Genomic DNA, 15686 nt, shown 5'->3' with positions numbered 1-15686 from the left:
TCTTGGCTTCCGCTCCTTTTATCCGTCTTCAGGGTGGGCGTGAACCCGCCCCCGCCTGCCTCCAAGGGCGTGGCCGGCCGTGTTGGTGTCTAGGCCAGCCCACTCTAGGGCGGGAAAAAGGCGCGCCCCGGCTACGCCGCTTCGGGCATACCAGCCGAGACTCGCCTCCCGCCCAAGATGGCTTCCCGGGGGGATCGTGGTACTCGACCATACGTTCGGGGGGACCGATTGGTCGCCCCTTTCCATATGGCCGAGATACCCGCCACCCCCTCTCAACACAATCCCCAAGAATTGGGAAACCGGAAACAGTTCTTGAACTTTTGGAAGGCGGGAAGGGAGTCACCCTTCCCGGCCGTATTTATTAAAATATGAAGCAAAAGAAAACATTAAAATAACAGTTTCATATAATGTACAATTTCATTTCCACATTACGATGTTGGCTAACCTTAACAGATCTCTAATACAAAGGTTCTCCTAGCCGAACTAACATCCTACAAAACATTTGACTTGAAATTGTACATCCTAACGCTAAGGGCCAACGGCAAGGTCGTAACCGGTGTCAGATCCCTAAACCAGAAATACCCCCCTCACTTGTGAGAGGAGCGACCGCACAGAGGCGTACCTCAAGTGCATTTACCAATTTCCCTTTGTACTTGACGGGGGCCCAAATAAACTCGACGCCATTTAACGGTCGTTCGAGGACTCGTGTGAGGTGTCTAAAAGGTAGCGTAAACCCCCTCCCGCACCCCACACAACTTACCCATCTGCCGTCGCAGATGTCCTGGCCCCGGGAAATTCCCCAGGAGGGGCCGTAGCCCCTCCTATCCAGGAAGGGGCCTTGACCACCTTTCCTTTCCTTCCGGCGGCCTCTCCTTAGACAGGACCGCCTCCCCGTTGAGGGGCCAATTGGCCACCTCCCCCGCGCGCTCCCATCCGTAATGGGTGACGCCCCCTCATAGGGATCTTCCAATTACTGCTCACCGATCATGACCTTACCGCCACAGGCCGGATAGTTGACCGGCTACCCGGACCCCCCACAAAACACTCCTACCTAAAGGTCATGCTGTAATCTCCTTAACCATGTTATGAAGTCTCCTATGAGTAATTCGTTCCCCACCCGGGACAAATGAACACTGTCTCCCAAATACATACCGTCCCCTTTAATACAACCATGCGAAACAGAATGCAGTGTACTCGAACGAAACAATCTACTCATTTTATTATTAATTTTCCTTACTGAATGATTCAGCGCAGAAACAGAAATAGCCCCCCGCCACACTTTCCGTGGGATCATATGGGACCATGCAATTGTGCACCCTGGAACTCTTCTCGCCAACCAACTTACCGTGGAAAGCATCGCCTCAAGAAGAAGTCGTCTACCAGTGGTCACCAAATCATTGCCCCCAAGATGTACTATAACTACAGACGGCGGTGACCTTGTCCGCCCTAACAAACCCTCGAAAAATGATCGAAACTGGTCAATACAGAGCCCGCCCTTTCCGTAGAAGGACACACTGTACCCGTATTCCCCAGCCACGTGAATCATGTCACCTGCTTTGAATACGTCCGCGGCACGCCTCACGTATGAGTGGCCCACGACCCACACCTCCTTTTTCATAGCCGGCAATGTCTGACCGCTGGCCCCCCGGTGTCGGGTCGACTGGACAGTCCGCCCCGCCTCGTAGGCTTGCGCAACTGAAAACCAAACAAAAACAAGAAGCGTGAGTACATCATTACAGCTTCACAACATATGCAACCGTACATACCTCTTATAACAGTTCGAGGACCAACGCCCCACACGTTTTACTTGTTCAACATTCAGACCCCTGGCTGTAGCTTCCGTAGCAGCCCCTATCCGAAAGGAATGGGTCCCAAAGTCGCCGGGGTTCAAGCCCGCGGCAGCAATCGACATCGCAAGCACCCGCTGAAACTGAAACCTTGTCAGTGGGGTGGCGTCAGCGTGTCTTAACAAGGTTCCCCCCCATGCTGCCACCCTCTGTGCCAAATATTCCTCTACGCACCCCACAGGGCACATGGCAGACCCGGGGATCCTCTGGATGATTACGCAGTCCCCGATTGCATCCTGATCGGATTTGGACCTGACAAACGAGACCGTCATTGTCTCCTCCCTGACCTGAATGTGTTCCCGGCACAGTCCCCCCATCGTATCCTGCTTGTTCCTTGCCACTAACTCGCCTACCCGCATAGCCCCATGGAATGCTAACGCAAATGCGGCTCGGAACAACACTGCTTCGTACTGGGAGGAACATGTTATCGGTAGCACGGATAATAACAGGGCCAACCTATCCAGACCTATCGGGTGCCTATCGTCTACTCTGCGACCCTCAAGGCGTTGCCACCCACGTAGCGCTTTTTGCACAACGAAAGACGCTGTCGGGTCCTGGATCCCATGAGCCTTTGCCATGAAGGAAATGGCGGCCCGATGCCTCTGGGCCGTGGCCACTGACTTGCCTGCATGACGTAAGGAGAGCAGGAATCTCACTACACTCTCTTCCAGACCCCAAAGCTCCCTCCCGGCAGTACCCAAAAAGGCCCAATAGGAACGGAACGCCCCTTGATATGCCATCCTCGTCCTGGGTGCTAAACTCTCTCCCACGAGGTTTTGTAGTTCGGGGCACCGAGAGACCAGAGAGCTTCGGGAAAGGGTGCCGCCACCGGGTCCGCTGTGGGCAGAAAACCCCAGAAGGCCTGCATACGGAAACGAGAAAGCGCATCAGCCGCTTGGTTCATCACCCCCGGCACGTGTCGCGCCCTAAACAGTACATTCAGTTGCATGCACAACAACACAATTTCTTTGAGCAGTCTCAGAATCAATTTGCAACGTGCTGCCTGACTATTGATACACTCAACCACGGTCATGTTATCAGACCAGAACACCACAGAGTGATCCCTAAATCCTTCTGGCCATGTTTTCAAGGCCACCATAATAGGGAACAGTTCGAGAAAAGCAATGTTACTTGTCAACCCGCACTCATGCCACCATGACGGCCATTTTTGGGCCGACCATTGTGTACCCAATATGGCGCCAAAACCCACACTCCCCGCCGAGTCTGTCCATAGCCCCAACTCCTCGGAAGACACTGCTGGTTTATTCCAGACAATTCGACCATTGAAATCCGCCACGAATGCAATCCAAATGCGCATGTCCTGGCGAACCTCTGCCGAGAGACTCGTACGATGATGTCCTTCCTTCAAGCCGACCATGGACTGTGCGATCGAGCGGGAAAAGGGGCGTGCCATCGGCATTACTCTCAGGGCAAAATTCAACTGACCCACCACCTGTTGCAATTGATGCAGATTCACTTTCGTTGCACGAATACATGTCTCAAGGGATAACCTGAACTTTAACACCTTTTCTTTAGGTAATCGAAAACAACCTTCCACCGAGTCGAGCTCGATCCCCAGAAACTCGATCAAGGTCGAGGGGCCCACCGTCTTACCTGGCGCCAATGGCACACCGAATTGATTCATTAGGACACAAAATTCATGTAAAGCCCGTCCACACTCAGAATCCCCGGCTGCCCCCAGAAACAGAAAGTCATCGAGATAGTGCATAACATGTTGAAAACCTGTCTTCCTCGTGAATACCCACTGCAGAAAACAACTGAATTTCTCGAAATAGGCACATGAAATTGAGCATCCCATTGGCATACATTTATCCATGTAATAGCGACCCTGAAACTGAAAACCAAGGAGACGCTGATCGTCTGGGTGTACCGGGAGCAACCGGAACGCTGACTCGATGTCCGATTTGGCCATCAGCGTCCCGGGCCCCAGGCGATTCAACATGGCAACGGCCTCATCGAAAGATGCGTACCGCACCGAACATACTACCGGGTCTATTGCGTCATTCACGGAAAGACCACGTGGGGCTGATAAATTGTGTATCAGTCGAAACTCACCCGGGTCCTTCTTGGGGACCACCCCTAGAGGAGAACACACAAAATTAGCAACTGGTGGCAAATCGAATGGACCGGCGACACGACCTCGAGTCACCTCTTTCCCAATCTTTACCTGCACCACTGCCGTGTGCTGTAAGACCGACATTTGATTCTTACAGTCCGGTACCCCCCGAAAATCCCCCACTGGGATGCGGAAACCATATGAAAACCCGTTCCGTAACACCCCAGCGGAAGCATGATCTGGGTATTCGCTGAGCCAAGGAATCATTGCCATGGTATCAATCGGGGTTGGTAAAGGCGCCCATCAGACTATATTAGACCTGTTTGGCGCCTCCCTTACCACCGTTATCACCCGTTTTGGCTCTGCACATGGACTCAGGATGGGATGGCTGCCCGCACCCCCCACACTCATGTCTGAATTTGCATGACCCCTGGGGCCTGGTACATTTGCCCCTGTTAAAGTTCCAACAGATCCCCTTTTTTCCTGTGTTGCCACTCGGCTTCGTGTGGAACTCGTTACCTGTACTCGTCCGAAAGGGCGTCCCAGAGTTTTGGCGGGAGGATTCCCCCCCGTTACTCCCTACTAATGGCACCTTCAACATCCCTGTACTTTCCATTTTTTGCCAAGACACAGAGTCGTAACAATCCCAGGACAACAACGGGTTGTGTTCTTTAGCTTTTCTAAACAGGTTATCATAGCAGAACCACTGATTGCCCCCATATGCCACAGAATACTCCATAATACGTGACTGATAGATGGGTAACTCGGTCAACAACTCAGGTCTGCGCTCCCCCATGATGGAAGTAAAAATTCCCCACGCTCTGCCCCAAGTACCAATGGTCTCGTCGACCTTAAAGGCGGCCATTTTTGCGCGCCAAACACTCGGATGCATGAGCTCTTTTTGACTCTTTACATGCTCGATCTCGTAATGGTCGGTAAGCAATGAAAACATGTTTATATATTTATCCGCCCAAATCAATTCCTTGACTTCTAGTGGGACGTGCTGGGCAATCTTCTCCTTTCGAGAAGGCGCAGACTCCCCCCCCGCAATCGGCAATGGCCGCTTACCTGAAGTAGACCCCACGCTTGTCGCCGAACTTGGGCCTGCTGTACTTCCAACCGCCGGGACCTGCGGGGGAACAAGAGATGGAGTCTTCGCAGCCTCCCTAGATTCCCGCAGTTGCCTCATCACTGCCCGGGCGTCGTCAGCCGTGGCGCCCTCGCTATCGTTTCCCAACCACGCTGCCAATTGTGCCGCTAACTCGGGGGGCATATCCTCCCTGTTCGCAGGGGTGACCACCACAGGGATTGGATTCCCCTCCTTTGGCGCCGGGGTTGGCTCCTCTCGTGGTGCTTCGGGAACCGGGGTCTCCCCCCCAAGTGCTCCCCTTCTGGGCCTCTTGCTCCTTCCACCAGGAATTGTTCCCTGCAAAGGCCGTTTCGATCCTCCCTCCCCGTCCTTAGCCTCAACCTTTCTCTTTAGATCGGCTATCTCCTTCATGAGTATGCGGAGCATCTCCTCGGTACCGACCCGCTTTCCGACCTTCTTCGGCATTCTTAGACGGGATATCTGTAAGACAAAAAGAAGGATTACAACGCTCAAAATTGCTCTTTGTTCCGTCTTGAGCTCACGTGCAGCGGGGAGGTGCAGCTTCAGAGCACAGGAACAAGAGGATGCTTTCTTGGCTTCCGCTCCTTTTATCCGTCTTCAGGGTGGGTGTGAACCCGCCCCCGCCTGCCTCCAAGGGCGTGGCCGGCCGTGTTGGTGTCTAGGCCAGCCCACTCTAGGGCGGGAAAAAGGCGCGCCCCGGCTACGCCGCTTCGGGCATACCAGCCGAGACTCGCCTCCCGCCCAAGATGGCTTCCCGGGGGGATCGTGGTACTCGACCATACGTTCGGGGGGACCGATTGGTCGCCCCTTTCCATTATTGTCAGCCTGAGCCATGTAACCATTTTAGATCCGGGTCTAATGTTTTGCCCATGTTACCTCGCAGCTTGTTGCACAGTAAGAAAGACACCTTTGAGGCCACATGAGTGTTCCATACAACTAAAGAGGTTAACAAACAAGTTTTGTTAGTCCCTTTTGCTTATCCATAATGTTACACTTTTTGGCATGACTGCTAAAAGCTTGCATAATTGTATTCACTGTCTAACGTGTAACATTTTTCTCATAGGCAGATGAGAAGATTGCCTTCTACGAACCAGAGATTTGCAGCGCTTTCAAAAGATTCATGTGTAACCAGTATGCGTTCAACGATGAGGGGCCTCCCACAATTCCCACAGTTCTCTATCGTGCACTAGTTGTACAAAATGTATAGTATTTAATCTTCTTTATTCTGCATGGTGGAGCTGGATGTTTTTCATGGAACAACTTACAAGTTACAACAATACAAAGCTTGTTATTAAAAAAATAAAGTTTTTGAACTTGCACATAGACTCTGTGGAATATTTTGAGTGTCGAGTGAGTGAGCGAAAGGGTGTTACTCATGTTCTGGGTTGTGTAATAAAATAATTGGTTATATCTAAATATCTTTGTGTGGGGGGTCGGGAGTGGGACAAAGGACTATGACTGAGACACTTAGGTAGGTAGACGGTCAGTGAATTGTGGGTTCTTCTGAGTTCTGTGACTGGGGTGTAAGTAAGGTCCAACCTCCCTATCACCAACATCCTATTTTCTCGTGCATAGTTCTGTATGTGGCTGTGCAGAGAATAACCACAACAGTAGTAGTAGTATACTAACCTAACAAAAATTAGTAGACAAACATCTGGTTGCGCATTTTGTTGGTGGGAATTGACAAAGACTAGGGATTACAGAGGACAACTCAAAAAACAGGAGTGGACCCAGTGGCTACAGCTATTCTATCACAGCTTTATTCAAAAGAATACCTTAACTAAAGAGTGGCCAACAGGGCAGGCTTAGCTACAGACAGTCTAATAGTAGTAGCACAGAGAGTCATAGGGCAGAGGCAGTTTGAAGGAACTGAAAGTCAGGGATGGCATTGGATACCCAAATTTTGGAAAACAAATTGAAGACCAAGGAAGCTTTTGCTAACATTGAATTAGGAAGGAGGCTTAATAGGTTGGAAAAAATAAGGTGCGTTAAAAAGTTAGGGAAATATAATTGTTAATAATATAAGCACTGTAGGACTTACTGGGGCCAGCAGCAGGATCCTCGGTAGAGGAGCGCTCCTCTGGTGGTTGTCCCGCCGACTCGGACCCCGTCTTCTTGCCCCTGGGTGGTGCTGATCCTGTAAGAAATAATAAAGAAAGAGAAACATTGAGTGCTGTGAAACAAATACATCATTCAAAAATCCTCTCAAACATTTTAGGAAACAACAATTGCAATAAAATTGACCTCTAAGTCTAAATGACTACTGGCTTGCAGGATTCACAGACCGTCTACTTATAGAACACTAATCAAATGTTCCATAAACATTCTGATTTCAAAATATACTAACGAAGCCAGTACCACCTGACCTACATCACCTATTCCAGAATCCAGACGGGCCAATTGTTCAGTAAGTCGGCATTTCCATTTTTTTTTGCCCGCAAACATGCATAGATGAGATGGAGGACACATGCATAAATTTGTGCATACACAAAATTGTTGGTTGCTTGCGTCATATGAACTGCTACTGACTGACGTGACAATGCTATTGCTGCTAAGCCTACCACTCAGTAAACAAACTTCAAACAGGTTCTATGGATTCAGTGACAGAGGAGGCGTCAGGCAGACCGTTAAAAATATATGAACTAATACTAAGTAAACCTATATCCATCCACCATTATTTCACTAAAGGACAATGAAAGGACTAGACTCTAGCAATAGCATTAACTAACTTCAGTTCTCTAAAGTAAGCTCTAACATCAATAATCACCAGTCCAAGCTAGCGCAACGTTACAAACCAGTAAGAGAAGTGGCGAGCAGCACCTGTGTCATACAATAGCAGAAGATTTTGAGACGGAATTGATCTGCAACATAACTAAGCACACCAGTAATCGTGTTACTTATTCGTTCAAGAATTATACACAATACTTATACTACTATATATATATTAATATTACTAGCTACTCACCAAGTCCCATGACCTCAACACCTAGCAGGTCTAACAGGTCCTGCTCCCTGACCAGAATGTCTGCCCACCGGTGGGCCAGCTGCTGGTGGGTGCGCCGGATACACGAGCGGCGGAAGACTGCCCGGCGCACCTTCGCCCACCGGAGGTGATGGTCCTCTGGAAGGTAACCGGAGCCTGGCCTGCCGCCTGCTGCCAAGGTCAAGGGGAGGTGGCGCTGGATGAAAAAAAACAGGGCGGCCACGTCCGCCTCCCCGAAAAGTTTCCGGGCCTGCACCCCTGCAGGCCGCATTCTGCTGCAAGGCAGGCGGCTCTTGGGCGCAGGCACCTTGCCCTTCGAGACGGTTCTGCTGCTGCCCTTTGCCATGGTTCTGGGGTGAAGGTGGAAAAGAAAAGTTAGAACAAAAGGAAAAAAAGTTAGGGGGAGGAAGTAGGAGCCTAAAGAAAGAAGTGAAATAAAACAGTAGAAAAGTAAAAAGAAAAGGTGTTAAAGTAGAAATAAAATGCAAAATATAAACTTAGGGACAGAGAGAAATAGATGATAAGTAAAAAAAAGTCAGAAAAAATTTGAAAATAAGTAAAGATTGAAAAGATAAAAGCTGGATAGAAAACTAGGCCCAGAACCATAGCATGGAGTGTGAAAAACAAGATGGCCGCGCCCATCGTGACCACGTGGGTAAGTTCACGCGCGATTTCTCGCGAACACGCACTTTGTCAGCGTGAACAAGTAGATGTGTTCCCGAACATGACTTGCACAACGCGAACACGTTATGCACGACCCGGAAGAGGAAATAGGAAACGCGAGTAGGCGGGACAATTGAAAAAACAAGATGGCCATGCCCATAGCCCACCGCATGGGTAAGGTCGCGTGCTACAATCCCCGAGCATGCAGACAGCGCCCCGAACACTCACAACGCACTCCCAAGCAAGAAAAACAGCTCGCGAACGGGTCCAAGAAGCTACTACGCACCCTTGCGAAGCTACGTGAAGCTCGCGTAGTGCGAGAACGTCTTCGCGTAGCTTCGCGTAGTGCGACTACGCGTACTACGCTCAGAGTTAATTTCAACCCATCAAAATGATACCTTTTTCCACAACGTACACCCTTCCTGATGCTTTCCTTTCTTTTCAATGTACCTCTGCATAAATATAACCTATTTTAGGTAATTTGATGCCATATTCCTGTTGAGGTCCGACATCTGGGTGGGATTAAGTCACAATTAGCCAATTATTTTCAAATTTATTTGTCTGTTAAGGTGTAAGGTGAGCATGAATCTGCCCACATAGGAACTTTTTCATGTATCTTTACTGAACCCCTTGGAGGACAACAAGCTTTTCACTCTTTATCCACTTGTTACCCTTAAATCTTTTCAGAACTCACAACCAGAACTTCAATCTTTTCATGAGCCTCATGATCATAATAAGTATCCTCACAATTGTTTGTTTAATGCATTTGCACTATGTTTCAGTTCACTTTGCTCATCAAACATATAACCCCTTGCTTCTTACACTTGAAACATCTCACTTTTATAGCAAGACACAATGCTGACACTGCCTTATGTTTAGTACTTCCAAATCTGTACAACTGTTGCCTTTCTTCCACATCTGGATCTTGCCCACACCCTTATTGATATCCCCTTTCTCTTTGCTCTGCATGGCATTTTGCGTTAGACTCACTCTTTCCACATCACACCTATCGCTCTTTTAATCCCTTTGTACACTGCTCAGCCCTTTCACGTATTTCAAAGTATTCTCTATGCAACTAGGAATACTTATGGTTTTATCTAAAGTGGGATCCATCAATCTTAACAATTTCTCTTGAATTCCCATGTTGATCATCCTACCAATCACTCTGTGAAGTAGTCCTCTGTACTGCTCAATGGACTCGTCTGGCAAATGTAAATGGGAAAAATGTGCTTTTCAACAACAATGCTCACTCTATTGCCAAAATGCTCTCTCTTCTAAGGCTCTAATGGCATTTTTATTCTCATCATCCGATCTCTCATCCATATCAGACATATAAGCATTTCCTCTGGCATGCATTGTAGGTTTGGGCAAGGTTTTCAAAATACTTATACTCTCTACTCCTAAAGTATGCCTCATCATAGATAATTTCTTGTTTAACATGAACACACCACCACCCACTACTTCAAGATATGTTTCTCTCCAATCCTCCCATACCAGTGCTGGAGCCCTTGAACATAGGCGGGACTGTGACTATTTGATAAGGCGTGGTAGACAATAATTGAGCAATTTCTTTCTGTAAATAAACTAAAATAATAAAAGTAGCCACCATCATTCTGATGCCACTCAGAAAGTAAAACAACAAACGTTGTCACAAGTAGTATGACTATTCTAGTACGGCATAGATAATGTGGTGATATATCCAGTAGATTTCCTTAATAAAGAGTATTATAGGCAATTCCTTATTAAAGAGTAATATAGGCACTACACCATTCTTTATTATAATGACAATGATAGACCTATTTTTACTTCAGTGGTTAGTATGAGCTTTTTTGGTGTTAGTTCCTGAATATAAGGTCAGGTAATGTTGTCCTCTTTCTATGCCACTGTTGAGGGTGTAGTTTTTTCCTATATCAATGCGTTGGCTGCACCAAGATTGGACTTCAGGAAAGTGTTTAATATTCAGGGCTGCTGCAAACATAATTGGATTTTTAGAGAACAAACTGGTGTTTCATTTGTGGAAAACAAGCTGACCTCTCCAGAAATAGGTGAAGTACAAGAGGGCAAAGGACTTAAAGCCAGATTTAGAGTTCGATGGATGGGTTAATACATCACAAATGTCCCGGATCTCCTGTCCACCAAATTACAAGTGCATTATATACAATAGTACATGTAATTTGGCGGACGGAATATTTGTCACGTTTGTGATGCAGTAACACATCAGCGGAACTCTAAATCTGGCCCTCGGTTTGTTGGTAGTGGTTTCTCTGTCCCTTTGTTCTAGCTCCCCCTGTCCCAGTCCCCCTGTCCTTGAAAGAAACCATAGAGATCAGTGCTGATAGAGGGACAGAGTGAGGGACCCACAGGCTGGACCTGGTACTAACAGAGTTGATCTGCTTTTATTGACAGCTATATATTCATCAGCTGCCCAATAAGTTTGAAGTTGCCTTCCTTGGTGAATTCAAAGGCATAAGGTACACTGCGCATTGCCCAATCGGGCTATAAACCTATAATTGCCCCTGTTCATGTCGTTCAGAAAGTTTAAGGCTACTGCATTTGTTTTACTATTCGGTAACATTAATAGCCATATATGAAATAGAAATTTAGGAATAGCATTGTTTCAAGGAAACATCACATTTTTCTTAACCTTTTGTATAACGTTCCACTTTCATGAAGTTATCCTCAGACACCAGGGAGAAATTTATTTGCATTTTAATTTAAAAGACAATCTATATAGTACACTAGCCTGTAAATCTATGGGGTATCCTTGTGCTTGCCGTGTCAACAAAAGGCAGAATGCTGCCACACAGTATGGTGCAGGAGTACTTGCTTCCTCTCAAGCAACCGAATTAGGTAGTTGTACTTTCAATTTAAAAAGAATAGTAGGTATTCACTAATTGGTCAGTGTTCGATCTCACTTCGGTTACCAGTGTGAGATGCAGAAGAGGGAATGTTTGGCCATTTAAAAATAATCACTTGAGGGCTAAAGCAAAGGAGCTCCTACAGCTCTGTTGTGTACAAAAATGGAAATGCAGAAGGAGGCAAAAAGCTTAAGTTACCAACAATGGGCCCATCGACAAAATTAAATTTACACATGAGTTTATTGGCACATGCAAAAGTACTCTTACACTTTGTAGTAAATATACTACTTTTGACCATTCAGCTATTCCCAAGTCTACCTTTGTTACAAAGACAAGACTTGCATGTCAGGGGTGGAGCCAAATATACAAGTTAAAAGTTACTATAGCCAAAAATGACCCAACACAATAGTAGCTCATACCAGTAGTAAGTCGACCACAACACATGGCCAACTACTGGTACTGCAACACCCTCCCATAGACAATAATGGATGCAAGGACTTTAAATAGATCCCTGCAGTAAATACTGTTAACATAAATTGACTTTATTCAATTTTAAAAAAATATATAAACAGTTTTAATATACTTGACGACAATTATCTAAACCAGGTGCTACTCATGGTTAAGAGTGATGTGGGGAAATGGAGGAATAATATTCAAAGCTGTTTGAAAAAACTAGGATTTTTGAAATGTTTTGAACATCACATAGCATTGAAAAAGTATGCCGTGCCAAAGGTACACAAGGTGAAGGATGTGTCTTCGATTCTGCTTAGCCAGTTGACAGAAGGGCTTGACAGATCATGTGCAAATGGGGTTCATTAAGACAAAATGAGTCTTCCAAATGACTGAGTCCTATTGTTTTAGCCAAGAAGACCAATGGAAAGCTGCAAATGTGTGTCGCTCTTAGAGATATAAACAAAAGTATTTGGATTGAATGCTACCCATAACACACATTATTAACATGCTGATGTGTGTTACTTTTTGTACTGAGACCTATCAAGTGCTTTTCAGCAAGTGCACTTGCACACCGAATCAAAACATCTAACAACATTTGTGATGCCCGATGTTGCTTTCCAGTTTGTGTAGATGCCTTTCGGGTTGGCATCAGTGTTCCAGCCTGTAATACAGCCTGTAATGTGTCGTATGACAAACGTGTTGTTCTATCAGGGCGATATTTTGATTTAGATTTTGATCAAGTTGAAACATGATGAAGAGTTAGAAAGGGTACTAGCCAGATTGAAACTGCCCAGTCTAATAGTTGACAAAGAAAAGTGTAACTTTAGTGTAGGTGAATATTTAGGTCACGCATCGTCAAGTGAGGATATGATGCAAAATTGAAATTGATGGAAGGTATTGGAAAGGCCTCTCCTCTAGGTGGCAAAGAACAATTGCATTCTTTTCTTGGCTGTCAGAATATTATGCTTAGTTTGTCAATACTTTTTCAGACAGTGTTGATTTCCTGCAGTCATTGACGGTGCCATTTTAATGCAAGTGAAAGAGTTGCTGCGTTTGTGTTATGAATGCACAAGGGGGCTGACAATATATCCCATGATTGAGAAGGAGGCATTAGGGTGCTAGTGGGATTTTCAGTAATTTAGGACCTATGTGTGGGGTGCCTTTTTTGAATTATATATTGACCACAAACCTGTCTTATATATTTTCTGAATTTAGGATGTGAATAAAAGAGCACAACATATTGCTAAGCTGCTGTACCTATTACAGGAAAACATCTGTGGCATCAGAAGGTACCAAGAATGTGAATGAGGACTGCTTATCTTGTCTACATTTGGAGCTTAATATCTATGTTTGAAGAAGAGGATGAGTGGGATGTGGGACAATCTTGTAAGGGTGTCATTTTTTGAAGATGAATGGAAACAACCATTAGTTGAAGACTGGGCACTAAAGTTATTAGTGGAACCCTTGCCCCCAAAAAAGTAACCAGAATGTGAATGATGTGTTGTAGTTAAATGATTTCAATTCAGTGTGGTCCGAGTTATCCATACTGAATGGAATAGTAAGAAGGTGTGAGAGGCTAGTGGCTCATATGAGCTTCTACCAAACATTCCTATGTTTGATACATGATGGAAAAGAAGGGGCCACATTTATTTCTGGTGGCCTGGATTGGACTGTCAGATTGAAAGATTTGTTCAGGATAGGACTGGTGCCATTAATTATCCCTTTTCAAAATAGATATTAATAGATTTATCAGTGACTGTGTTTAGTTACCAGTGTGTAGTGGTCTGAATTGGAAATGTCATATGTTTGGAGTTATAGTACCACACTGCATTCAGTCACAGGGGAAATTCCATTGTTTGGCTGAAAGGAAGGGCACCTTGCACCACAGTCACTCCTGCTAGGATAGAGAGAGTTCATTGATGTGGTGTTGAAAAGTAAGTGATCACAGACAAGGTTAAGAATTATCAATATTATTATGTGAACAAACACAGCAGGAAGTTGAGAAAGGAGCAGTGGAAGTTTATAAAATAGGATTTTGTGAAGGTGTGTCTGGATGTAAATTGTAAGAAAGTTTATATAAGTGGTTAAATCCTAAAGAGGTGAGTGAAGAGAAGGGGAATGTGATGCTGTTTAAGGATGAAAAAGATTGTAACATTTGAAAAGACGCAAAGTGTGTTGAGTTAGAATGCCATAGTTGGGTCTACGCCAGGTGAGGCAAAGATTGAGGATGGAATAATGACTATGTGGATTAGGAAAAGATCAAGGAAACTCAATGATCATGTATGTGTATAATTTGGAGTAGTTCAGTACCAGTATTACATTTGATTATATTTCCCTATTTGTGTCAACTGAAGATATACACTGTGCCAGTGTGAGGATACTTTCTCTGCCCACAAACAATTATATGTAGACCAAGATAACAAAAATTTACAGTCCTAACAACCTAATTTAATTAAATTAAATTAGTTTAAAGATTTTAAATTTAAACCTAAAGTAAAGTTAATAACGTATTGCTTATTAAAATTACAAAAGGTTATCAAAGGAATTAATTACAATTGATTTAATTATACATTTTAAAAAAATTAAGTCACTTTTATTTTTAAATTAAAGGTATCAAAATTGTTTATCCTAAAATAAGATTTTTTTTTATTTACACAAATTCTTAGCACCAAATTACAGATGTATATATTAAAGAGTCAAAATAAATTGATTTATTTTAACACTTCTACCTATGTGGCTTCTGTTTTAATTGCCTTCTTCAGTTTTTCTCTGCCCGGGTGCTTTAGTACCAGTTATTAAGCACGTGCATTGCTCGACTTACTCCAGGTCTCAATGGGAGTACATTTATTACTGTTTTGGGTCCTTTTTGGCTGCAGTAACTTTAGAAGTGCAGTTTGTGAATAGCAATAGATTTACTCTGGATATTTGTCGCTCCTTAAACCCCTATTAAGTCCTCCAGAAACCCCTCTTTATTGCTCCCTAAACCCCTCCCTTTTAGTAGTAAATTTTCCCCTTTTTTCCACCTAACCCCAGCCCTTCCACATTTACCACTAAGGGCCCGTTTTCGATGTCAATAGGAAAGCCTTCCGGACGAGTCGGTTCCTGAAAGCTTTCTATACGAATCGCACTCCGGGAGACCCACCAAGTGATTACGATGTGCCCGTGTGTTTACGGACTCAGTTCGGTTGGACTCCCATTGAATTCAATGGGAGCCTGTTTACCCAAAGTGAACACAGGCTACCATTGAAAAAAGGGGTAGGTGGGGAAAAGCAGGCACCCTGTGGCGGGCACCACACTGTGCATGCATGGAAAGAGGGACCCATGGGTACTACCCCGCGACCGGAGGGCTCGGGGGAAGGGGGACCTGCTCAGGCCCTCAAAGTCCAATTCTTACAGCTGTTTCATCTCTGCAAAACTGATCCGGTACGGCTGTTAGAATCGGTCATCGTACTCGCTCATTCGGAAACCGTTCCTATTGAGCTGCATTATTCGGCTCCGAATGAGTCGGACTGCCTGAATCGCATTCGAAACCGATTCGGTCAGTCAAGACGGCTTCCTTGCATCGTACTTGGTCGTCTGGAAAGGTGGATGATTCGGTCGGAAACATAGGCTCTGAATCGTATTCACCTAATCGGAATCCCATTTGGAGCCTTTCCTAACCACTTCGAAATCTGGCCCTTAGTATTAAAGATAT

Source organism: Lissotriton vulgaris, chromosome 1_2 (genome assembly GCF_964263255.1).
Source record: "Lissotriton vulgaris chromosome 1_2, aLisVul1.2, whole genome shotgun sequence".
Classification (NCBI taxonomy): domain Eukaryota; kingdom Metazoa; phylum Chordata; class Amphibia; order Caudata; family Salamandridae; genus Lissotriton; species Lissotriton vulgaris.
Note: the sequence above shows the minus strand (reverse complement) of the source record.